This window comes from Callithrix jacchus, chromosome 17 (genome assembly GCF_049354715.1).
Source record: "Callithrix jacchus isolate 240 chromosome 17, calJac240_pri, whole genome shotgun sequence".
Lineage (NCBI taxonomy): Eukaryota > Metazoa > Chordata > Mammalia > Primates > Cebidae > Callithrix > Callithrix jacchus.
Genome location: NC_133518.1, coordinates 49,332,498 through 49,357,425, shown reverse-complemented (window position 1 = coordinate 49,357,425; position 24,928 = coordinate 49,332,498). Strand labels below are relative to the sequence as shown.

The 24,928-nt window shown below is 43.8% G+C and overlaps 1 protein-coding gene across 4 annotated transcripts in view; it reads left to right on the top strand.

Moving 5' to 3' along the window:
- Positions 1 to 24,928, top strand: part of EPHB1 (EPH receptor B1) — a 438,054-nt gene that overhangs the window by 28,619 nt on the left and 384,507 nt on the right. The gene's annotated exons all lie outside the window — the stretch shown is intronic.

The following is a 24,928-nucleotide window of genomic DNA, read 5'->3' as shown; positions in this document are numbered from 1 at the left end:
CTGTTAATTCCCATTGATATGGCATGTCAGGATGGAGATAACAATGAGACGGAGCCAGTTGGGGTCAAGTACTGGGAGGCATATGGGTTCCTGGAAGGAGACTGGAAGGCAGAAACTCAATGTTGACTATACTGGACACAGTGCCAGTTGGTGCACACTGGGCTTGAAGGGCCTAGGTCTGGGTTCCTCAGGTGTGATGCTCAGCAGCACATCACTAACTGATGACAATACTTTTACTAATTGGAATACTTCTCATCACATTGCTCCCTGTTGTCAAAAGCAGTGGTCCGTTCTATTTTTCAAAGATGCTACAGCAGTATCTCCCATCCAACAAGCTCTTTGACGGTAGGAACTTGTCAACCTGGAGTCTAACTTTACTACCCTTAAATATGGATTGGACTTGATGACTTGCTTGACCAGTAAAATGTGGCAGAGGTGATGGTCTGGGACTTCCAAAGCTAGGTCAGAAGCAGCCTCAGAGCTTTTACCTGGATCTCTAGGGACTCTACCTGTTAGAATGCTCACTCTGAGAACCTAGTTGATGTGTTGTAAGGTGCATGGAGAGGCAACTTCAGTTGACAGCCCAAGGTGAGCATCCAGCTGACAGCCAGCACCAACTGCCAGCCATGTGAGTAAACCACTTTGGCATCAAGCGGTAGTAGAGGCTTTGGATGACTGCAGCCCCTACCAACATCTGACTGCAACCTCCTGAGTCACCCTGGGTGAGAACTACTCAGCTGGGCACAGCCAACCTGCAGGACTATAAGAGCTAATAAAACATTACTGTCTCATGCCACTAAATTTCGGGGGTGATTTGTTATACTCCATAGATAACAGGAACACAAGTAGTCCCTTGAATTTGCTTTGTAAGATAATATCCAGACAGGTCTAGGATCAGTGGTCACAGTCCTGGCATGTGACTGAAGACCTCTCTAATGGAAAGGGGATGGCCAGTGCAGACCTGCCTCTTGGTGAATCCTGCTATAAAGAAGGCAGGCTGGAGATGTTGGGATCATCTGTCTGTCCATTCTAGAAGCTTGGCAGTTCGTCTTCAGTTTAGCAACATAAATGTCAGTCAGGCCAGCTCTATTGCTGCTCTGATGGGATGGTTTTGAACCTAAGTATGCAGAACTGTTCATTTCATCTGGTTGGTTTTAGCCAAGCATCTCAGCAGTTGAGACTGAATGAGTGTCCCTTGCAGGGTTTCATCCAAGCCTGATAAAAATGCCAAAGAGGACAGAGCCCGTGATATCCCACAGGGGATGCTGCTTCTGTTGGACCCTCTTTGGGTACCATTTTTCTGCCAGCTAGGAATTCACCAGTTTGCCCTGGCCTGCAGTTCTCCATATGGTCCATTTCAGCAAGTGCTTTGCTATAATCTAGATACACCATGATCTCACATCCTAGGAAAATTTTCAAGAAGGAAAGGGAGTAGTTTTGGTGGGGCTTGCCCTTACTCAACCCATGACCTCTGGGAGCTCTCTATGCTTTGTTTGCATATTAGAATACTCCAGTCTCCTTCATCCACCGTAGTTTGGCATGGCATCCTTTCATGATCCTTTTCTTCCTGAAAGAAGGATTAAATTTCCCCCTCCCAGTTTTCTACTAGCTTTCTCATCTTTGATTATTTCTTGAAGATGTGTTTCTTTGACCAAAACCATATTGTCTTTCTACATTTTATTTTACCTCAGCTATCATCTATAAAAGTTAATTTAAAATGTTTTTTAGATACTGAGCTACGAGCCAGTATACAATTAGAAAGTTCTTCCTGGTATCTGCTTGATATCTAGCCTACATCAGTCCAGATGCATTGCTGTCTCTTCCCGTTTCTCTTTCCCATCATCATATGGGGATACGGGCCTCTCCTTAGCAGTACTGCTTTGCATATAATCGATGGATTTTGCTGTGTCCTTCATTTGCCTTCTCTGGTTGTGAATAAATAATCCCCAGTTCCTTGTGCATTTTTTCACCATTCCTGTTTTTCAGGGCCCTAATCAGTTTTATTTCATTTTCCACTATAAATGATTTTTAAAGCCCCTTGGAAATATAAAGGTTGTCTAAATAATAAATCATCATTTTGGCAAATGATACTGAGACATTTAGAGAGATAAAATTAATCACCCCCTTGTAGCTATATAGCAGCTTTTCCACAGGGAGTACAAAGTAGTTTGTAGAGCTCATAGTTAATTCTTGTCCCATTCCCGAAGGAAGAGGGTAAGAGTCATCTTTCTATTTTGTTAGGGGGAAAGGCCAGGGCGGCATAGGTGACTTCTTGTTCCGCACCCCCTGGTGAGCACAGTATACAGTGTGAAAGATGCTCAGCTCTCATCTCTGAACATCTGACGCAATGTCCATGCAGTATGTTACCTCTTCTCAGCCTGGATAGCATAGTGCACTCAGTAGGTTCCCTGAGTGGCCGGGATCATTGGACTCATCCTGCCTGTACAGGGCCTGGAATAATTTTCCCTCCAGTGAATTCTCTACTTAGAATACCACAGCATCTCCTGCATCAAGTACAAACTCCACAGATTCCACCAGTATTCAAGGAGCTTCCACTTCTACATGTGTCAACTCATGAATTATTTTGCCCATTTTATAGATGAGGAGACAGAAGTTTGTGGAACCTAAGTGGTTTACTTACAAATTCACACAGCTACTATATGGTAATGCTGGGATCTGGCCAGGTCTCTCTAATGCCCTAGTCTAGTGCTATTTCTTCTCTATAACCTAAAATTCCCAATATAGTTATTTTGGTTTTGGGTGACAGTAAACAAAATCAACACACACACACACACACACACACACACACACACACACACACTCTCACACTCCTTATGGACTTCTGTGATTAAAAGTACTGTGCAATACTAGTTTTGGACATGACTGCATTTAGGATGCTATTGGGACTGTTCCTCTGTCTTCAGCCCCACTTCTTCAGGGTTAGCTTATAGCTCTCCCATATAGTCAGCAGGTTTATGTTTCCACTACACCAGAAACAGGGAGACTAATTTCTTGGTAGTTCCTGCACAAGTCCTGAGGGTCATTTCTGATTGATCCCAGTCTCAGTGTGAAGCCTGTTTAGCTCTCAACCAGTCACCATGTGTAGGGGCTAGAATTCACTGATTGGCCTAGATTGCTCCTTCCCCTGGGGAGCTGGGGTGGAGGCGGCACTCTAAAGGCAGAGACTGAGAATGGGGAGGGGTGAAATTGCAAATCAGGAGTATATAGACAGGAAAAGTAGAGAGTGGGTGCTGGCTGGCAGAAACCGGCCTGCAAAGCCTTTCATTCACACCCCTACCCCCCATTGCCTGCCTCTCTGCCTGGCATCCTCATTGTCTCACTGGGCTGCTCTTCAGATGGGCAATCCTCTCTCCCCACCAGCATCTCTTTGCTTGTGCTTTTTTTTTTCCTGCCCTCATTTTTCACCCTTTCCATCTGAGCCCTTCAGTACCCTTTGGCCTGTGTAAAACCTTTCTGAACTGAGGAAGCCTTTCTGACTGCCTGGTCCATGGGTGGCTTCCTCCTTTGAGATCCTGTGCTGTGGACTCCTGCTTTCTCTTATGTGGTGCCCTGTTGAGGGAAGTTGGCCAATTGGATAGTTTCCATGAAATTGAAATAAATGTGCAAAATTCACATGTTAGTGGCATTTGGGGCTTTTGGTGAAGGGTTGGTGAAAATAGCTGCAGCAAAGGATGGAGATAAAACCAACACTGTGTGAGTAGGAACAAAAAAAGACCTGTAATGAATTTGACTTTGAATATGGTGCCATAATGAGATGTTTGGCATGGTTCTCCCAGCTTCCCAAGTGGGATGAGAAGAAATGGAACATTTCAGCCTCCATTTTGCTCTGTTCCTGGTTAGTTAGAACTTTCTTGGAGCCTGGTCCCTAGTTAAGCTGCTACATTTGAAAAATATGTTAGTTCCTAGCATCTGCCTCAATCTAGTCATTTTATAGATTGGGAACTTGAGATCTGAAGAGACTAAATTACTGTCCCAGAGTCATGCAGTGAGTTTGGGGCACAGCCAGAAGTGGAGACCATACCTGATGCTCTGTGTGGTGCTATTTCCATTCTCTGCAGTTGACTAGGAGTGCCTAGCAAGGATGGAGGATGGAGAATGGCCCTTTGAGGGACTCTTGGGGATTGCATGGTATCCCCAGCCAGAAGGAGACTGCAGGCCAGGGAAGGGGTCTAATGATGCTTCCTGGAGACTGCTCAGTGCAGTCTGGGGCATGTATGGACACCAAATCAGGGCAGAGACACTTGGATTGGGTTGGTGATGCTTCTCAAGTATAGGAAATTTCTACTTAAAAAGATGCCATTCCAAGATTTCCTGTATCTGCAGGGTCCCATCCCTGGAGGTGATAAAGGAGGAGGTCTGAGTTGCTGAGACATGAGCTTCAGGAGGCTGGCAATTGGGGCCCACTGATCACCCAGGCCATACCCTGTTTTGAGGAACACTCACCAATTCCTGGGGCTCCTTCCTCATCTAAGTACATGGGGTACTACCGTATAAATGCACTGTTCCTCAGGCATGATTTGAATAAAAGAAAAACTCTCATATGGAGTGTGCTATTTTTAAGAGATACAAGTTAAGGAATAAAATTCTGTGAAACACACAATTATTTAGCTGTCTTTGTTTAGCAACATTCTTTTAATTAACCACCACTAGCGTCTATTGAGATGCTGGGCAAGTGTGCTCGACTACAAGCTTGTTTTGGAGGGAAAAAATAAATTCATGTTTTCAACCCAAATCACGAGAGTTTTCTCTCCAAGGTAAGACCTTGGGGACGGAGGTGATTCAATGGGGGACTCTCTTTATCCTGGAGCCATGAGGACCTATGATGAGAAGGTAACTTCCCCTTGGTGCCTCTCAAAAGCTGTCTTGCTGGTGGGCTTTTAGAACCATGTGTCTCTGAGAAGGCTTTCCTCCCTGGCACACCCCCCAATAATGCTTTCCTCCCTGGCACACCTTCCCTTCAATCCTTCTTAGAGCTTCTTTCTGTTTATCTTTACAAAAAACTTTTAATTTTGAAATAATGTCAGACCTACAGAAAAGTTTTAAGTATATTACAAAGAACTCCAGTATATTCTTATTAAGGATTGATTGGTGTCCCCTAAAAAGATATGTTAAAATATTAATCCCCAGAATTTCAGAATACACCCTTATTTGGAAATAGGTTTCCTGCAGAATAAGCAGTTAAATGAAGATGCAGTGATACTGGAATAAGATAGGTCCCTATTCCAGTATGACTGGTGTCCTTATAAAAAGGGTGAATCTGGGCACAGATAGATATGCACACAGGGAGAGCACCATGAGAACATGACAGCAGAGATCAGAGTGGTATGTCTGTGAGCCAAGGAACGCCAAAGATTGCCAGCAAACCATCGGAAGCCAGGAGAGAGGCCTGGAACAGATTCTCCCTCACAGCCCTCAGAAGGAACCAACCCTGCCAACACCATGATTTCAGATTTCTGCCTCCAGAACTGTGAGATGATAAGTCTCTGTTGTGAAAGTCACCGGTTTGTGATTTTGTTACAGCAGCCCTGCGAAGCTAATACAGCCCCTCACCTGCATTTCTCCAGCGTTAGCATTTTACCACATTGTGCTCGTTCCTCCCCTGCACACATACTTGCCACATACACACATAATTGTTCTTTTCAGAATGGATTGAAAATAGGTCACAGACATATGCCCATTTACTCCTAATCACTTAAGTGTCTGTTTCCTAAAAGCAATAAAAACTCTTACCTAACCATAGTATAATAATGTAAAATCAGGGAATTAACACATGTACGATACTATTACAGTGCTATCTCACCTGCAGAATGTCACATTTCACTAATTTTCCTCCTGTTGCCTGTATTGCAAAATGTTATTTCTTCTGATCTCTTTTATCTTTAAAAACATTTTACCAAAAGAAAAACACTTTAAATTAAAACTTTAATTTTTATTGGCATAAATGCACACTGTCCTGAGGATGGTGGGGGAGTTTTGCAGGGAGCTTTGGGGTATTTTGATCTGGAGATGGGGGTCTGGGCCAAGAAGCATAGCAGGTGAGGGAAGCACTCAGAGAAAGGCAATGTGGTTGAAGTCACTAGTAAAACGCATGGGCTTTTCTGGGAAAGGGGTGATTATTATTACTATTTTTCCCTTTCAAAAAGGAAACGTATAGGAGAGGGTTCTGAGAGTCCTTGGCAGGCTGATGGGTAAGACTGTGTTCAAGAGTTCCCTTCTGGCCTGACCCCTGTCTGGCCTTGGGCCCCAGATGCAAACTTGCCCTTTCAGTTGATGTCTAGTGGGCCACAGGATGCTGAAATGCCTTCTGCCCTGGAGAGTCTGACACCTTTGTCCTCACTAGGAGGGTGCTGAGTGAAGAAGGGGCCGAAGCCCTGGATGATGAGTGCCAAGTGGAAAGCTCAGCAAAGGCTTTGAGGAAGGGATTTTAAACTCCTCCAACCTTCCATCAGCTCTCTCTCAATTCTTGAAATGGACAATGACTTCCTACTCTCATGCAAACTCCCAGGAATATGTAGCTTCTAGCATCTTCCATCCTACCAGTGTGTTTCCCCTAAACCCTTCCAGTAAAGAAATTTCAGAGTGGTCTCTGGTGAGAAGATGGATCATAAGAGGGCCATTCATTAGTATAACTGGGACCCAGTGTCCTGCCCCAGGCAAATTGCTTCCCAGATTTCTGAAAATACTTGCAAGTGTGGCCTCTAACCTGTCCTGGAGCAGGGGAGGGTGGCTGGGAGGCCAGGAGTGGGCCTACAGCATTCCAGATTCCCATAAGGGGAGCTATGGCCTCTTGAGCAGGACTCTGATCCCACAATTTGGAAGAGCTACCTAATCCCACAGCTGGGCAGACTTCGGAACCAGCAGATACTCTCAGGTCATCACCTTTCACCCTTTCTCATCCTCACTTTCTCCAGTTTCCCTTCCTCAAGTTCACAAAATTTAGGTACCTTTCTCCCCTATTTGATTCCAAAAACGTAATAGAAGTTTGCTTCTGCCTATCCCACCCCTCTGATACCTTCCCCTTCCCTTCAAACATCTCTGCAGAAGTTCCCACAGCTGCTGCTATGTCCTCAAAGAGCTTTTTCTCCCCCTGTGGCTGGGATGACCCTTGATCCCTTCACTTTCCTAAGCATTGCTTCTCTACACATGGAAATATGTCCACTTTCCCTCCCTTCAGCTTGGTCCAGTAGCTTTTTGTCCCTCGTTTTATAACATTTATTGCCCTTTTCTCTGATTACAGAAGCCATACATGCTTCTGAGATTTTCTGACTTCCCAAAGAGGAGATTCTATATTCTTTGTTGGTTCAACCCCACTGAGGGAGAACTGAACCTGTTTGTATGTTTTTATGATATGCTTGAGAGAATGTTGGGATGAAACTTTGGGGAAAAAAAATCAACCATGCTTTCAGAAATTGTCCAATTGTGTCAACGTCTTGTGAGAGCAGCGTTGTTCAGAGTCATGGCAGGGTGGGGTCGCTGGGTAAAGTACAGGATGCCCACTAAATATGAATTCCAAGTAAGCAGTAGATACTTTTTAGTTTTAGGCATTTTAAGCACAAGATATTGCGTGGGAAACACATTGACATATTGCATGAGATATTTGGGGCGTACTTATTCTAAGAAAATTACTCATTGTTTATCAGGAATTCAGATTTAACCGGGTGTCCTGTTGTTTGTTGGCTTGCTGAATCTGACAACCCAATATCAACAGGCAAGACAGAGCTGAGCATGCTGTAGAGAACCTTCATCAGGGGTGCAGAGGGGCATTTGTGAGAGTGACCGAAGGCCTTACAAAATAGAGCCAAAGCCAGGCTGGGAGCAAGGTAACAGCAGACAGAACTGAGAAGAAATCTGGGACAGGTAATGAGGCAACTAAACTTCCGAACTTTCAAATGAAGCGTCTGAGTCCTGACACCACCCTGACACCTGCTAATAGGGGCTCCTCTTCTGTCTTCCAACTTCAGTCACCCGAGTATCACTGCTGTGAGTTCTCTTTTACTCACATACAACCTGTACCATTATTATGTAATATTTTTCCTTAATTCACTGAGAACCTTAAATAAAGGTATTTTTAATTAAAAGGAAACTTGATTCCATCATTGTCAATGGAAAACAGTCTCACTTATCACAAATTGAAAGTGACAGTAAACATGTGGACAATGAAGTTGATATTATTGAACTCTAACTTTTGACTGAGTCTGAAACCTGCTCTCAACTCCTTAAAAATGAAATTAGCAAATGCTGGAGAAGAGCTAATGATATACAGGTCTCCAGCTGAAACTTTCTTCTGTTATAATCAGAGAACAACAAATAATTCAAAGGAGACAACTTTCTAACCCTGCAATACATCCTATTTAATGTTTTGTTCAGTCACTCGTGGTTTATATGATTCTGTCTTTTTGGAGATACTGGTATTGGTTAGGTCTTAGCAATGGTCAGTAATGCTGTTTTTAAAAAAATACTTCATAAATGAATTATTTTTTCTGGTTGGAGAAGAGTCTTGAATATTTGCAGGTGGGAGTCTGAGTTTCAGCAGCACATGCCCTGGGTGACCTGATCCTAGCCCTGTGTGCTCAACTTCAGGGATAATGTCCTGGAGGCCATGAGTCAACATCAGGCAGAAGCCATCCTGGGGTCCCATGGGACTCAGCCCCCCACGAGTGAGGTCTTAGGGGAAAAACCACCTAGACTCCTCAGCATTGGTCTGCCAGTGGCACAACACTGGCCCTGTGATCCTGCCCTACTGCCCCAGGTCCCCTGCTTTGATGGGAAAGACTGCCCAGGATAGAGTATGCCTGATGAACTTACCATCTTGTCATTAGGACTGCAGTGGGTGAGCTGTGTCCCTGGCAGGCCAGGCAGAACTTGGAACACAATTTTCCCATGGAAACAATGTACTAAAGGGTGGTTAGGTTTTATGGCATGATTGGTTCAGGATAGTAAACTTTCATTGAGCACCTAATATGTTCCAGACACTGTGCTGGGACTATAAAATGTGTAAAGCATTGTTTCAGGCTAAATGGAGTTCAGTCTTTTGGGAGATATGGGCAGCGAGCACATGAGCAGGTGAGGATAACTAGGTGTGATGGGTGCCAGGACTGAAGGAGGCAGAGTATGTTGTGGGGCCCTAGGGAGGGGCCTGGCCCGACCTGAGGGTGTCTGGAGGAGCTGCCTGTGAAGCTGAGTCTCTAGGCATGAGGAGGTAAAGAGCAGAGATGAGGGATAAAGGGCATGCCCGGCAAGCAAATGGCCAACAGAAGGGCAGACGGTCACCTAGCACAGTGTGCTGAGATTCTACTGTCTGCCCTCTATTTTTAGATCATCATGTGCTGTAAGGGGAGTGGGCTGAGTTGAGCCTAGAGGAATAAGCAGAGATGGTTATGGAGGCCCCCAGAGCATGATAAGAGGATGGGTTCTCAACCTTAGGTAGAGGAGCCACTAAAGGTTTTTAGGCAAATTTACCTTTAAGAAAGCTGCCCTGACACTTGGGTGGTGGCTGGGAGGCAGCTAAGATGGGGTGAGGTGGAAAAAAAGACTAACTGGACCAACTAGAGAGCAGGGAGGAAGACTATGTAGGCAGGAGATGAGGAGGTCAGGGACCAGGGGGATTTCAAAACTCCCTGGAATGCAAGCCCATAACAAGTACCTGGATATGTTTTGTTCAGACATCCCAAATGCCTAGAATGCAGCCTGGTAAATAGTAAGTGATAAATACATTTTTGTTGCAGGAGAGATCAGATTGAAGGGAGATTTTGGGAGTGCAGCAGTGTGGAGATCAAACGCACATGTGATCTCTTGATCTGGATTCCTAACTCTCCCCCCTCTAGAAGACCTCCAGAGTTAAGAAATTTTCTTTCCTCTCACACAAAACAAACTCCTTACTCCTGAAAGTCTTTTGGAATGTAACTACTGGCTGTTTGGGCTTGTCTGTGGTGTAACATCACAGCTGAGTGTCATCCCAGGGGTCTCCCTTTGGCTAGCCCAAGTTTCTCTTGCTTGGTCCTTAGTAAAGACAGAATAGTGCTTTCCATCCTTTCATGTTCAGGACGTGGCCTCCTCCAGCTACTTCTTAGATGACCCTACAAGCCTTTGGCTTATATTCCTCATTGGAGGTTGGCTTCTAATCTGTAAGTTGAGGACACCCAGGTGAAGGTCTCCTGGCCATCAGAACAGTGTTGGATGTCACCCAGAGGAGGAACATGAGCAGCTATGCCATCAGAATCTGTGATTAATAGACATAATCTCCACCAGAGCATTAATTTTGGGCATAATCAAAGCCTGCTGAATTATTTCAGTGTCAGACCTTGACAGAGAAGTCAGCCTGGGATTAGCATTTTGATTTAAATTTCGATGGGTAGTATTTATCTTTATTTCTGTCACCTACGAGTGATTGACTGTCCGTCCTGGAAAATAAAAACAAATGCTACTTCCTCCGTCAAGTGAACAGGGGTAATTTAGAGGCACACTCTCACGGTTGGCTGGACCTGTGGCATAATGGGTTGGCAGTCTCTCTTTCTTGGCTTCCACAAGGTGTCTGGGAATCAGGTTCTCTATTCTCTCAGAGGCCAGGTAACTGCAGGAGTAGCTGTGTTAACATCTGAGCAGGTGTGTCACTCCTAATGGTAGTGCTTTAGCAGAGCTGTTGCCTGAGGTGAGAAATCCTGGCATGCAGCCCTGGAGATGATGGAAACTCCAGAAAGACAAGCTCCATCCCAGTGGGACTGGAGTCAGAACACTGAAGGACCCCTTGCTTGCCCTGAGCTGGACAGCATTTAATGGTGGTGGATTCTGTGTTCCAGTCCACGTGATTGCTGCTTTCAGCCCTGTGGAGGGGTTGGTGGTGAGGAACATAGGCATGCACGTGTGAACATGACAGTTACTGATGTGGATGTGCTAGTGCCTTTTCTTACATTGTTTTGAATTTTGACCGCAACCCAGCTCCCCAGGTTACAGCTAAGGACCTGTCAGCCCAGAGAGGTGAAGTGATTTGCTCAAGGCAAGTAAAAAGGCAGGAGCCAAGATTCCAGCCCAGAGCAATCTGTCTGCAAAGCCTAATCCAGCACCTGATTTATCAAGCCAGGTGGGACATACATTGGAATTGGCAGTGAGAGGAAAGACCCCTGATCCTTGAGGGCGTTTCTGGGAAGGGAAGGGCCTGAGTGGGGAGGAAGAGGTCTGGGGAAGTGAGCAGAAAAAGGGTGTCAAGGTATCTGGGGCTCCCAGGGCTCCATTCATTCTTGGCCCAACAGCGTCATTTCTTTTACCAGTACCCCAGGACTCCTGTCTCCCTGTCCTGTGGGTTCCTTTGGTCACAGATTGGAGGCTTCAGGCATGGGAGCTCTTTTGGTCCAAACATAGAAATGACTGACACTCTACCAAGAGTCAGCAAGCTTCTTCATAAATAAGGTTTTAGTGAAAGGCTGTATCACAGTCGGTGGTTTGTACCTTCTGTGGACATTCCATTTGAAGACAGAAGTGAAGGCAAAGGGTAACTGGAGAGAGGGAGAGGATGGGCCCTCCCTGATGGAAAACTGCCCATGGGCATCTGGCCGGGCACAGCCATTCAGTCCCATGCAGCCACAGTGGACATTCTGAGCATGCCTCCGAGACACAATTCCATTCCGTTATTCTCCAATTGATTCGACAGCAATAGTCAATGCAGGGCATGATTTAAACACCTATTATACTGTTTTCTCAATTAAAAAATTAATTTTAGTAACAGATTCAAACTCCTTGTTTTCCATAAATCAGATGCAGTTTTTGCTTTAAAAGGTACATTTAAAGAATTGTTTAATTTTCTAGCTTTAATTTTGCACCTGAAAATATAGTAATCTTTTAGGAATTTAATGTATTAACACAAATTGAAGCAGATATTTTTAAATTAAGAGGCCAAACTGTCTTTAACCTAATGAGTATACATGATGTGGTAGATAATTTGGTGAAGTTTTAAAAACTGCACTTCATTAGGTAAATAACGAATAAAAATAATAGACATTTAAATTATTGTATTTGGTTAGAATCACATACTTATATATTATGAATATTTACATCCAACAGAAGCACATTTTAACAAATGCACTGTGAGCATTTTAGTTCTAGATGTGATACACAGCTTTATAAATTAACAACAAATACAAATCAGCTTAAATGTAATCAAGATAGGAAACTTCAGGTCTTTCATTATGCAGCTACTTTGACATTTACTTCCTCCTTCCTGTTAATTCACTGACCGGAAAAGAAATCGGAGCTCCCCTGCTTTTTAATTCCCTAGTGATTAATCTGGAATGAATTTGCCTAAAGAAAGGAGACATTGTTTTTCTGTCAATAGACTAGACTATTATTGGTTTTCATTTTAATATTCTGACAAGTTTAGATAAGCGACTTTAGTTGACTTGGATGACATTTTAAAATTATACATCAGCAAATATCCATCTCTTCACATGTTCACCCTCAGCTTTGACACGTGGAGCTGATATTGTAAAAGGATGATAGCTAGTTGTTCATGTGGCTGGATGCCAAGATGTCCCCTGCAGTTAAAGACTGATCTTCGCTTAACTCTGGACAATACGAGAAACCAATGTGTCAGGTGCATATTGGGACCTAGTTGTAAACCTTCTCTTGAAAATATTAAAATAATCCAATCTTTTAAGCACTACCTAACAAAAAAGCTATACCCTCTACTCTATGATTTTATCTTTAAACTTCATCTTATCTATTTGGTTACAAAAAAGCAAATTAATATTTTTTCAGTTGAAGTTAATTTGAAAAATGGATGTTTTAAAACCTAATTTATTGCCAAAGAATCGTTGATTGTCTTCCTGGGGTTCTCATGAATGCAGAAGTTGTTTCTAGAAACTCTAGGATGACCATCAGACAGTTCCCATTGAGTCCAAGAGGCTTTGCAGAATGCCCTTCTCTGTTCTGGGAGATGGCAAGGAGGGGGCAACTACACCTTGTTCATTCAGGGAAGGGGTAAAGTTGGTGAGACTGGGTGCCCTCTGGGCTGCACCCTAGTAGGGAGAAGAAAGGCATTTTTAGCTGGGGCCTTCTTTAGGCCTTGCTTTCTTGCTTGTATCTACAAAAGCATGATTTGCCAAAAGAACAAAGTCTAAAAGAACACTCTACTCTGGTCCCCAAACATTGGAAATTAGCCAATATGAGAGAGCTAGGTGTTTGGGGCCTATTTAGTGGAATTTTTAACAGTTTCTATACAAGGCAATTTAAAAAGGTGAGGAGCATGAGTGGCCTCATTCATGCCATTTCTTTCATGATGCACTCTAGATAAGATAAGCAGTCATACCTCCCATCTCTGATCGCAGAGCAGGCACTGGACATTACACAGCCATAGAGAAAGAAGAGATGGTAACTTGGATGGTCCCTATACACAGGCAGGTGGTGAGGGCAGGAGTATGAGGAGTGCAGAACAGGGGTGTTGCCTGGGTGGGCTCAGCTCCAGGATTATGTGGGAGGCTGTAGGGAATTGTGGGTCCTGGGCCATGCATCTGCCCTGCTCTTGCCCCCAACACACTCATGCCCTGTAGATGATCAGGCTTTTCATTGCATGGGAATGTAACAAGCTGTTTGAGATTCTGGTCTGGATGCAATTGTCACCACCACAGAGGATCAGGGAGATGCAAGAGAAAAAGGTGTAAGATTCATGTTGGCTGAGGTCATGGGGGTCCTAAGAGATCACTTAATCCATCATCCTCATCTACAGGTGAGGACACTAATGCCCAGGAAAATTTGCTGATCTGGTCAAAGTCTCATGGTGTATTGGAAGCAGAGCCAAGAGGAAACCCTGGCTTCCTGATTTCCTGTTCTAGCCTTTCTTCCCTTCACAACTTCCCTGGGTTTATTTTGGCTCTTTAGGACATCTCCCAAGTGTCTTTGCCACGGATTCTCCTAACAGTTTATACTAAAATTCTATCATCCTGTTGGTCAGTCAAGTTCTTTCTGGTATCTGTCATCTATTATGCCCCAATTTAAAACCACGTCCTCTCATGCTGTGCTCAAAATCATGGGAGAATAATTGCTTAGCACCCTCTTCTAAAAAATCCTTCACTTAATAGAATATAATCAATCACATGTAGCCTTTATTGCTGTTTGAAAATTAATATCTGGAAAATTCATGGGTATATCTGGATCTATTTATTGCATTTTGGTTTTCGGGGTACATATGAAGAACATGCAAAAATAGTTGCATAGGTACACACATGGCAGTGTGATTTGCTGCCTTCCTCCCCATCACCTATGTCTGGCATTTCTCCCCATGCTATCTCTCCCCAGCTCCCCACCCACCGCTGTCCCTCCCCTGATTCCCCCGACAGGCCCCAGTATGTGATGCTCCCCTCCCTGTGTCCAAGTGTTCTTACTGTTCAACAGCCACCTATGAGTGAGAACATGTGGTGTTTGATTTTCTGTTCTTGTGTCTGTTTGCTGAGAATGATGGTTTCCAGGTTCATCCATGTCCCTACAAAGGACACGAACTCATCATTTTTTATGGCTGCATAGTATTCCATGGTGTATATGTGCCATATTTTCCCTGTCTAGTCTATCACCAATGGGCATTTGGGTTGGTTCCAGGTCTCTGCTATTGTAAACAGTGCTGCAATGAACATTCGTGTGCATGTGTTCTTATAGTATACCATTCCTTCTGAAACTATTCCAAACAATCCAAAAAGAGGAAATCTGGATCTATTAATAAGACAATTCGTCTTACAGTTTGGTAATGCGCTCAGAGCAACCACTGCCACCTGGTGGCAGTGTATCCTAATTACAAGAAAAGCACATAAAAAGCGACTGCTTTTGAGCTGCAACTTTTGGAGCTAGAAAATGGAGGCAAACATTCTACCCCTAGGCAGATCCAAATAAAAACATAAAGAACAAAGTAATTAGAAGCAGCCTGGAACCTGTCCGAGGAAATTATGTCTTTTCTACTGTATATTTATTCATTTCATCAATTAATACTCAGGTAAAAGAACAAATATTTGTGCACAACTGCCTACTATGGACTGGGCATTGTATCAAGTGTTTTAAATATGTTACCTCATATGATTCTCGGTACACAACCAAAAATATTGTTCCCGTTTTACACATGCAGGGAAATTAACAGGGAAATCCACATGGTCAGGATGTGAAAGCAATTGTCAAAGCCAAAGACCAGACTTGTCTTTCTTGCCTCACTGCCTTCTGATCCTGCAGAGTCCTAGGGGTGCACAGTACCTGTGCTCAGCAGACACATCCCTGCCCTTCGCCATGCTTGTTACTGGCTGCTGCTTATTTCCATGTAATTGTTAGATGACTAATCTGGGCTTCACCTGGACTTAGAGTCCATTCCTTTGTTCCTTTGCTGTTGGCAGTTCTGACTGTGATGCCCTTGTCTGCTGTGAGATGGACATGGAATAAAGTGAATCCTGGGGAAGGGAATTGGACAGGAGCTAAGTTGTCTCAGGTTAAAAGGCAGAGGAGCAGGCATGCCCTGAAAACACCTCTGCCCTTGGACACCGAGAAAGCCCTGCTGTGCCATGCCTTGGGCACAGGACCAAGAGTATCCAATTCTGTGCTCCACTGAGTCATGACCTCCTGCCAGGCTACTTCTGACTAGAGTGAGAGAGGGGCAGTACCCTGGGATAGGGTCTGGCATAGGACAGGACAGTGATGAGTAATGGGGGATGGATCTCAGACACACAGAGAGTGTTTTCCAGGTCTCCCATTAAGGAGCCCAACTGCATAGATGATGGTACCTGTTTGGATGGGGAGTGGAAAATTTCTAGGTGATTCTGCTGCATGTCCCAAAGGTACCATTTGTTTAATAAATAGGTGAAAGGCTGAATATGACTTGTTGAGGATCTGCTCAGGGTGGGCTAGGATTGACACCCCCTAAAGGAGTCCCTGAGACCCTGGGTCATCCCACAATGAGATCCTGGGACAGGAGCAGGGAGTTAGCATTTATTTATGGGGCCACATTATTCCACTGCATTCTGGTAAGAAATCTTTTTTCTATACTTCCCTCCACTTGGCACCTCCATTAGTGCCCAAATTGCATTCCTCCTTGAATTGGCTATTTCTGTGCATCAGTGTATCTCCCGGGCAGCATGCATCTCTATGGCACAGGGCCCAGGCCTCACTTCCTTGTTCCCCATGGTGCCTGACCCAGGGGTTTGCCTGTAGCACACAATGTTAATGTTCGTGGTTGACCCAAAGTAGGCACTCTAGACCCAGATGCCTCCTGGAAGCCCATAGGTTTCATAAGCAGGTGAGGTTGCCTGGTGGGGGGACCCTGTGAATAGGCGAACTCCTGCCACATCAAGCTATATGGGCATTGCCTCATCTTCTGGATTTTCACTGCATAAAAAAATCCCCAATTTTTAAACGTTGAAAAAAATGGAGTTTTCTTTTTACAGCTCTGTATTGGACAAATAAAATCAATCTGGCTCTCAGATGCATTAGAAACTTCAGATTAAAGCCTTTAAAAATAGTTTCTCAGTGCCCATACCTAATTATATAGTTCTTGGCAATTGAACTTCTGTCTTTCAAAGAAGTGAGTATGTAAGAGCACCCACTTCATAAGAAAGAAAATTTTATGAAGTTGTTTGAGTCAGAACCACAATACTAATAAAATGTATTTTATGAAGTTGGTGAGAACGTTGCAATCTGGGTGCCGTTTTACAGAGCACGGAACTGGTACACACTGTAAATATAAGGTCCCTGACTGGCACTCAGGCTCTCTTTTGGTGACAGATGTGACAACAACTCCCTTTAAGAGTCTCCTGGGAAGCTTCCAGCCCAGGGTGGGATTTAGTGACCTGGCTGCCATCACCCTCCAGCTCACTTTTGGATGGGCTCATTACTGTAATGGCAATCTCCAGCCAGTCACTTAACAATTCAGGTGATATTAGGAAGGGTAGGTTTTGCACCGCAATGCCTGTCTTACCTTGGGGCTGCTTTTGGGGTATGGGCCCCTTCCCTGGTTTCTCACCTTCTCAGAGCCCCCTTCTTCAGCTACATGTCCCCTCATTCCACCAGGAGAGGCTGTGTGTGTCAAGAAGTGGGCACTGGGTGATGCTGTAAAATGGACTTAATAAAATATCCCTTTGCAGACTAAGCGAGGGAATTTGAGGCGATTGGTAGATGTCTGGCATAGTCTGATTTAAATTCTCTTATTTCTTTTTTCATATGGGTTGTTTGCCATATAACAGTATTTCCCTTTGGTTTATTCCTGTCTTTACTCATTTCCAACGAGTTTGAGAGCTGGGGAGAGGAGTAAGAGGATGTCAGAGACATCCCCACACATCATTGCAGTGGTGCTGTAGTCTGTCTGTGATCCCCCAAAATTCATATGCTGATAACCTAACCTCAAAGGTAATGGTAGTAAGAGCTGGGGCCTTTGGGAGGTGGTTAGGTCAGTCGTGACAGTGGAACCTTCATGAATGGCATTAGTGCTTTGTAAAAGAGACCCCAGAGAGCTAACTTGCTCCTTCCACCATATGAAGACACATGGAGAAGTTGCTGTCTATGAATCAGAAAGTGAGTGCTAATCAGACTCCAAATCTGCTGGTGCCTTAATCTTGGATTTCTCAGCCTCTAAAACCATGAGACATAAATTTCTGTTGTTTATGGGCTACCTATTCTATAGTATTTTGTTATCGCAGCTCCAACAGATGAAGACAGTTGGGCTCCTAGAAGACCTCCCTTGCAACGGCCTCACCCCTTACCCCTCACCCCCACTCTTCTGTGCTAATGCCACCCAGAGCCCTGTCCATCCAGTATCTACTCCATCTTGGGCCTGTGCCATTCTAATGCCTGCAGTCAGAAGATCCTTCCTGAGGCACCCGCTAGAAAAATTAATTCTTCTAATTAGAAAATGAAAAACAGCATCCCTCTAGTTTCCCTTTAATTGGGTAAAAACCAGTTCTGTTTCTTTAGCTTGGCTTTCCATGGGCCTCCTTAGTTATCTACCTACAATTGACTTTTCTAACTTCTCTCTCCCCAATGTGCTAAAATGAGACAAATTGCTCTTCTTCAAACATGTCTTTCATGTCTCCACACCTTTGGTTGTTCAATTCTCTTTGCCTGGATTACTTTTCCCACTTTTCCATCTTTTAATATCTCATACATCTTTAATGGGATGGTACAAGTGACTTGTCCCCCATGAATGTCCTCACCACTCCTTTGTGCTATTAGTGGTAGATTTATTACACTGATATATGTTATAAACTCAACAATACAATGTTATTAGTTTATATAACTGTACTGCTTTTAAGGAAGTTAGAGAAGACATAGACTTTTATATTAACCTATATATTTACCATTTCCAATGCTTTTCATTTTTATTTCCTGTGTTTTCAAGTTACCTTCTGGTGTCATTTCTTTTAATCTTGAATGACATTCTTTAGTACTTTTTGTATTTGAGGCAGGTTTGCTGGTGACACATTCTCTAGCTTTGGTTGTCTAGGAATGTTTTAATTTTGCCCTCATTTTTGGAGGATAGTTTTGCTGCATATAGAATTCTTAGTTAACAGTTTGTTTCTTTTAGCACTTTGAATATCATTCCATTACCTGTGGGCCTCCATTGTTTCAGAAAAGGAGTCATATTAATCACATTGATGTTTCTCTATATGTTATTTTTTTTTCTTTTGTAGCATCGAAAATGTTCTCTTCACCATTAAGCAGTTTGACAATGATGTATCTAGTTGTGGATTTCCTTGTATTACCCTAGTTGAAGTTCATTGGGATTTTTGGATGTGTGCAGATTGATGTTTCTCATTAAATATGAACTGTTTTAAACTTTTATTTTTCATGTTTTTTTCTTTCCCTTTCTCTCTCCTATCCGGAATTTTTTTTTTTTATCACATGTATGTAGATGTGCTTGATGTTAATAAATGGATTTCTGAGGTTCTATTGCCTTTTACTTTAATCTTCTCTGTTCTTTGGACATGGTATTTCCATTGATCTATCTTCAAATTCATTGATTTTTTTTCTCTTTCCATCTTGAATTTTCTGTTCAGCTCCTGTAGTGAATTTTTCATTTCAGTTATTGTTCTCTTGAACTCCAGAACTTGCATTTAGTTTTTAAAATCATTTCTATCTTTTAAGAGATGACCTCTGTTTTTCTGTTTCTTATTGTTATACTTTTCCTAGTTATTTAAACATGGTTTTATTTAGGTTTTTGAGCATATTTATAAGACCTACTTTGAAGTTTTTGTCTGCTGTTATATAATATCTGAGGACTCAGAGATAGTTTCTCTTGATTGCTTTCTTTCTTATGAATTATGTTTTCTTGTTTCTTTGAATGTGTCATAATTTTCTCTTGAAAATGGGACATTTTTAGATAATATATTGTAGCAACTCTGGGTTATCTTTTCCCCTGAATGATGATGTTGTTGCTGGTTTGTTTGTTTGTTAAGTAACTTGCCTGGGATAATCTGTGAATGTGTCTTCTCTATGGTATATGACCACTTTTGTGTTGGTCCAGATTTTAGCTTTAATATTTGTTTTTATGTGTATGTCTTGCTTCTTAGAGGTCTGTGTAGGTTAATGATCTGCCACTGATTAGACAGATTGTGTTCAAGCACTTGAGCCTCAAGACTTGCATTCTTTGCCACTGGATCTGTGTCTAGGTAGAAAGGCACATTCAAAATTCAGGTCATTTTGAAGTCTGCTCTGGCTTTGACTTTCCAGTGGTAAATTTCACCTATTCTATAAGCAAACATAGCCTTAGGGCGGCCAGGAGTGTGTGACCTTCAATGAGTGTGTGCACACCCTCAGCCGAGTATATGCTTGCCCCAATCATGCCATGGTCTCTCCTGCTAAGCGTGTCACTTTTACTGATACTGCTGCTGGATATGGCATCACCAACCACTCCAAATCAAGTGAGTCCCCTTTGACCCACAGCTTTTGTGGTCTTCATGTTGTTTCCTTCCCTGGAAGAATCTTCATCTCAACAGAGCTCAGGGGAGGGTGGGAAAGGAGGGTGCATCTTTAGGCAAGAATGCCTCATGTGCCACTATTCTTACTCGAAGTCCAGTCTTTGATACATAAATACTTCTCAAATTGTTGAATATCTTTGGTTAATTTCCAGGGTGCTGAGATGGTTGTTTTTGTCACTGTTGCTCATTTTTGCTTTTTTCAAAGTGGATTTACCTGCCTCCTCCCTCTGCTCTAGCCACAAGTCTCTACCGGTTTGTTTACATGTGTTTTGATGTGATCAGACTTTTCCTGTCTGTGCAATCCCTGAAAAGCCTGAGTTTTCATCCCCTACTCATGCAAGAGTTCCACCTGAATCCACTTCAGATTTGTCTGTGAATATTCAATGCATGGCACAATGCCTGGCACCAAGCAGTTGCCCAACCAATGTTTATTGCACTCATAATCTGACAGATGACCGACAGAGAATGTGATACATTTGGATACTGGATGTTGAGTATTCTACAGACCTAGCTGTGGGTCAGTAAATGCTATTGATCCTTAGTTTCTCATTTGTAAAATGTCAAAAATAAAACTCAATTCTTGCAGTAGATGTGTGAATTAAGTAAGATGTAGAAACCATCTAGAACAATACTTGGCATGGAGTAGATTTTTGTAACTATTAATTTCATTTCTTTCCATAAGATTTGGGATTGATTAAGACAATATGCCTCTGGTGATCTGGCTTATCCATCCATTCAACCAGCCATCCATCTACCCATCCATCTTACTACAGATGCAGAAATAAATAAGATTATATTTTGGAGAAACACATCTAGTGGTGCAGGCAGGCATAAAAAATAACTTGCAAAGTTATGGGCAATGGCATGAGTGAAGAAGTGCAGGCTCTGGGGCCAGAGGAGTGGCATTTGGCATGGGGATATGGTGTCCATGCCTCTTTGCTGTGGCTTTGAGGTCTTTGATCCAGGGCAGAGAGTCAGGGTTGTGGAGAGACCAAACCATCTAGCCACATTCTCCATCCCACAGAATTCTTATGTGAGCAGCTATCTCAGTAGACCTTAGGCACTAACAGTCATATACATGCTTGCATTGCCTCTCTAGGAGGGTTATAATTTTATTTTTCCTGCCACAATCATTTCATCCACTGTTTTACCCAAAGCACTCACATGCCACAGTATTTCTTTGAAGTTGAGGAGCATCTAGCAAGCTCTCATTTCATTTTTCACAGAGGATACACCCTGCCTTCTCTTAGGGAACTGAGACTACCCACACAATACCCCTCTGGCCTCTCTGCCTACACCACAGACATGTGCTTGGGAGGTGGAGGTTTTTGTGCCCAGGTCAAAGAGGTCTCGATATTTCTCTTCACACCTGCAGAGGATCTTTTGATGTGGGCCACCCTTTGGAGAAGTGGGGCTGCCAGCCTGAGCTTGGGAGTTGCAGCTCCTCTGATCAGTATGTTGTTGCATCCTTCAGGCACTGCCTCTCCTTGGGGTCCCAGGGGACAGGAGAGTGAGGGTCAGCACACAAGTTTTCCCTGTGTCTGTTCACCACGCATCAGGGCTTCTTGCTGTGTGTTAAGCCAGCAGCAATTTTTCTTTGCAAATACAAACCCATTTTAGAAGTTGAGTGCTCGGTGTTGTGGCTGAACAGAAGCCCATTATGAAGTGGTTCATTGCTTGCACATTGCGATCTGCCAGGGCAGGGCTCCGAGGCCCCATTCAGAGGAATGTTAGTGCAGCCCAGTGGAGCCCAGGTTGCCCATAATGCTGCCTTTGCGATACCTCCCAAGCCTTGCATTGTTCCCTTCACACACATCAGCAAGAGCATCATGTGGGTGCTCCTTCGCTTGCCCTGGGAACTTTATAGCCCATATTTACTATTCATTATTGTTTCCAAAGTACATCTTGTGTGATGCCTGTTCAGTGATAAAATGGCTTTTCCCCCTTCTTCTCCATGGTGTCGCTTCACAAATCCGCTCCTGCCTGAGGGTGGGGAAACGGTCCTCTTCATGAAAATCCTTGCAGAGGGGATGGAAGCCTTGCTCACCTTTGCAGGAAGTGTTTTGGGAAGGAAGGGCACAGGGACAGGGCAGAGCAGGCAGACCAAGTGATCTTGTGGGATGCTACCCTGGTGTATCATTGAGGCTGAAACTGAAACCTCTGGGTATTTTTACCCGGTGAAGTCACCTGGATAACGAATGGGCCAGGAGGGTCATGTGATGGGAGGCAGGGCAAAAACAAAAGAATCCATTTATTACCCTGGCAGGAAATTTGTTCTTTTGGATTCTGTAGCTGCAGACATAATGATTTCATTTCCTTCGGTGGCGGAAGATTAATAGCTCTTACCCCTGGGCCTCTGCGGATTGCTGTTTCCTCCATTTCCCTAAGTGTTGTCAACTCTGGTATGCATTCCTTTCTGAGGGGTCAGAGGGTATGTGCCGTTTCACACTGATGAACAGAATGTGGCCTTCCCTGTGGAAGGTTCCAGGATACCCAGAGGTGACTCAGGTTAAAACACACACGTCATGGAAAAATAAAAAATCCGACAAAGAGAGGCTGTTCATAGGAGCCTGGGACTTCGACAGCAGTAGTGGAAGGCTGGGCTCCATCTCCTGCTTCAGATGTAGCCACTCGTCCTGAGGCTGGAGGCATGTGCTAGAGCAGAGGCCCCCAGAAGACAGCTGGGATGAGGACAGCCACCAGCCTATTCATTGTATGCTTGGCACAGGATATTTAACCCCTATGCACCTCAGTTTTCTCATCTTTAAAATGTGGAGACTCCACCTACCTTACCAGGCCATGGGAAGGATTAAATCAGATGCTGTGTCTAAGTGCTTTTAAACCGAAGTCCTCTGTGGGAGTGATAGCCACACGTGCCAGACCGTCTGGTGGCTGCAGGGAAGACAGTTCCTGGTCCCTAATCAGCCTTGTTTGAAGAACACAGTAAGGTGGTGACTGAGTCTGTTGGTCTGCCCCAAGATGAGGACAAGAAGAAGGCAGGAAATGAGAACCAGAAGGCCTTGGCCAGGGTGCTCCCTTGGGAGTATCACAGGGTTACCCGAGGGAGCCATTTCCACCTGGCTTCAGTGTTCCGTATTTTGTGGAGCAGAAGTTTCATATGGGGAGTCAGATTCCATGTCTGGATAAGGATAAGTGTTGTGTTTTGAAAAATCTAACCTAAACAATTTTCCCGTTGTCATTCAAGATACCTTGTACCCTGATATCCTGCCTGGAGACAGTGTTTAGATTGTGTGGTGCTGTGGTTGCTGCTACCAAGTATGAGCCTTGCACATACTTGGTACTTAATGGCTGTTTATTCATTAAGAACCTTTATTTGATGAACCTTTGCATTCTAGAGAAATGCAAAGTTGACTTACTTGGGGGCATTTTTGTATTTTCCTACGCCTCAGTTTCCCATGTATATCTCATCTCCACCCCAGCCCACATTCATAATGGAGATTAATGAGTCTCTTATGCTCTGCATAAAGAGAGGCCAGATTGAATGAAATGAAATGAAACTGGATTAAATTGCAGGGCTGTTGAACACAGGAATGTGTGACTGGGACCAGAGGTGGTCTGTTCCCTGAGGGCCCTGGGAACAGGAAGGGGTCATCCAGAGAGGTTGGTTCTGGGAAGCCTTCCTGGAGGAAAGGGCATGTCTCCACGAAGCACTGCTAAAAAATAAGTTAAATATGGATAACAGAGCAATTTTAATAAACATTTTACTTTTAATATGTTTATAGCGTTGTTAATTCTCTCTCTAAGTGGAGAAAATAGAAATTGTAGCACATTGAACAAAGATTGCTGATTAGGATAATAAAATGGAAATTTTAATCAAGACGATAACTTTAAGTCAAAGGAGGTTTTCTCTGAGGCTGCTGGAGCTTTCATCTTTATTAAACACCCAATTTATCATCACTACTCCATTCATCGTAAGCATTAGATTAATATTGACAATTTAAAATAGAACTAACTTTTTCTCACCATTATAGTGCTGGTATGATAATGGTGCTAGAGACTTTGTGGGAGCCATCACAGGCTGTCACACTTTCTCTGCTATAGTTGGCAGGCAGTCTCCAGCCCAAACCTCAAGGCACCAGCCACTCAGCGAGGGGATCTGGTAGGGGGAGGGCTCTCCTGCCATCAAGCTTCTCCATGACATGCAACCTATTACATTACATCTTGTGTGCTCTTCATGGAGAAAGCAAAAGGCTTTTGGTGGCTTGAGGTTATTTCTTCAGTGATGGAAGCATGCCCAAAGGTCAGGGGCCTCTATTTTTCAAGCCAATACAAGAGCTGTATGTTGAGTATCTGCAGGGTAGTGTGGAGATGCCAAAAGGCAGGCAAGGCTCAGCCTTGTCCTGTGGAGATCGTACCTACGTACAAAGCAGGAGCCTGAGTTTCAGATGAACAGGAAGGACAGAAGTGCTCCAGAGGTTTAGGGCAGCGGTTCTCCAAGTGTGGTGCTTGGGCCATCAGCATCAGCACACACGCTGGTCACAGAGTTCTATGGCCTTTAACCAATCGTTCTCAGACTTCATCAGAATCATGTAGACAGCATGTTGAAACAGATTGTTGCTCCCCTACCTTGACTTTCTGATTAAGTAGCTTTTGAATGAGGCCTAAAGAACAGCATTCTGAACAATTCCCAGATGATGATGATGCTGCTGGTCTGGAGACCACACTTTGAGAACCACTGATTTAGCTTGAGGAGAGACTACTAAGAACAAAGCCAAGAGGACTTCATGGAGAAGAGTCCATAGAATATCATCAAGTAGAGAGGGAGATGAGTGCCCTAGAAAGGAGAAGGCCTGAGTCAGAAAAGGGAAATTTGGAGAGCAGCTGGCCCTGGGAAGGAGGTGTTTGGCTTAAGAGCATTTGTAGTTGAGATGGAGGTGGACTGGCAGGTGGAGCCCTGAGTTGGAGATGGGGATCTCTACTGCAGGCTCTGGAGGGAGTAGTGACACATGGAAATGCAGCAA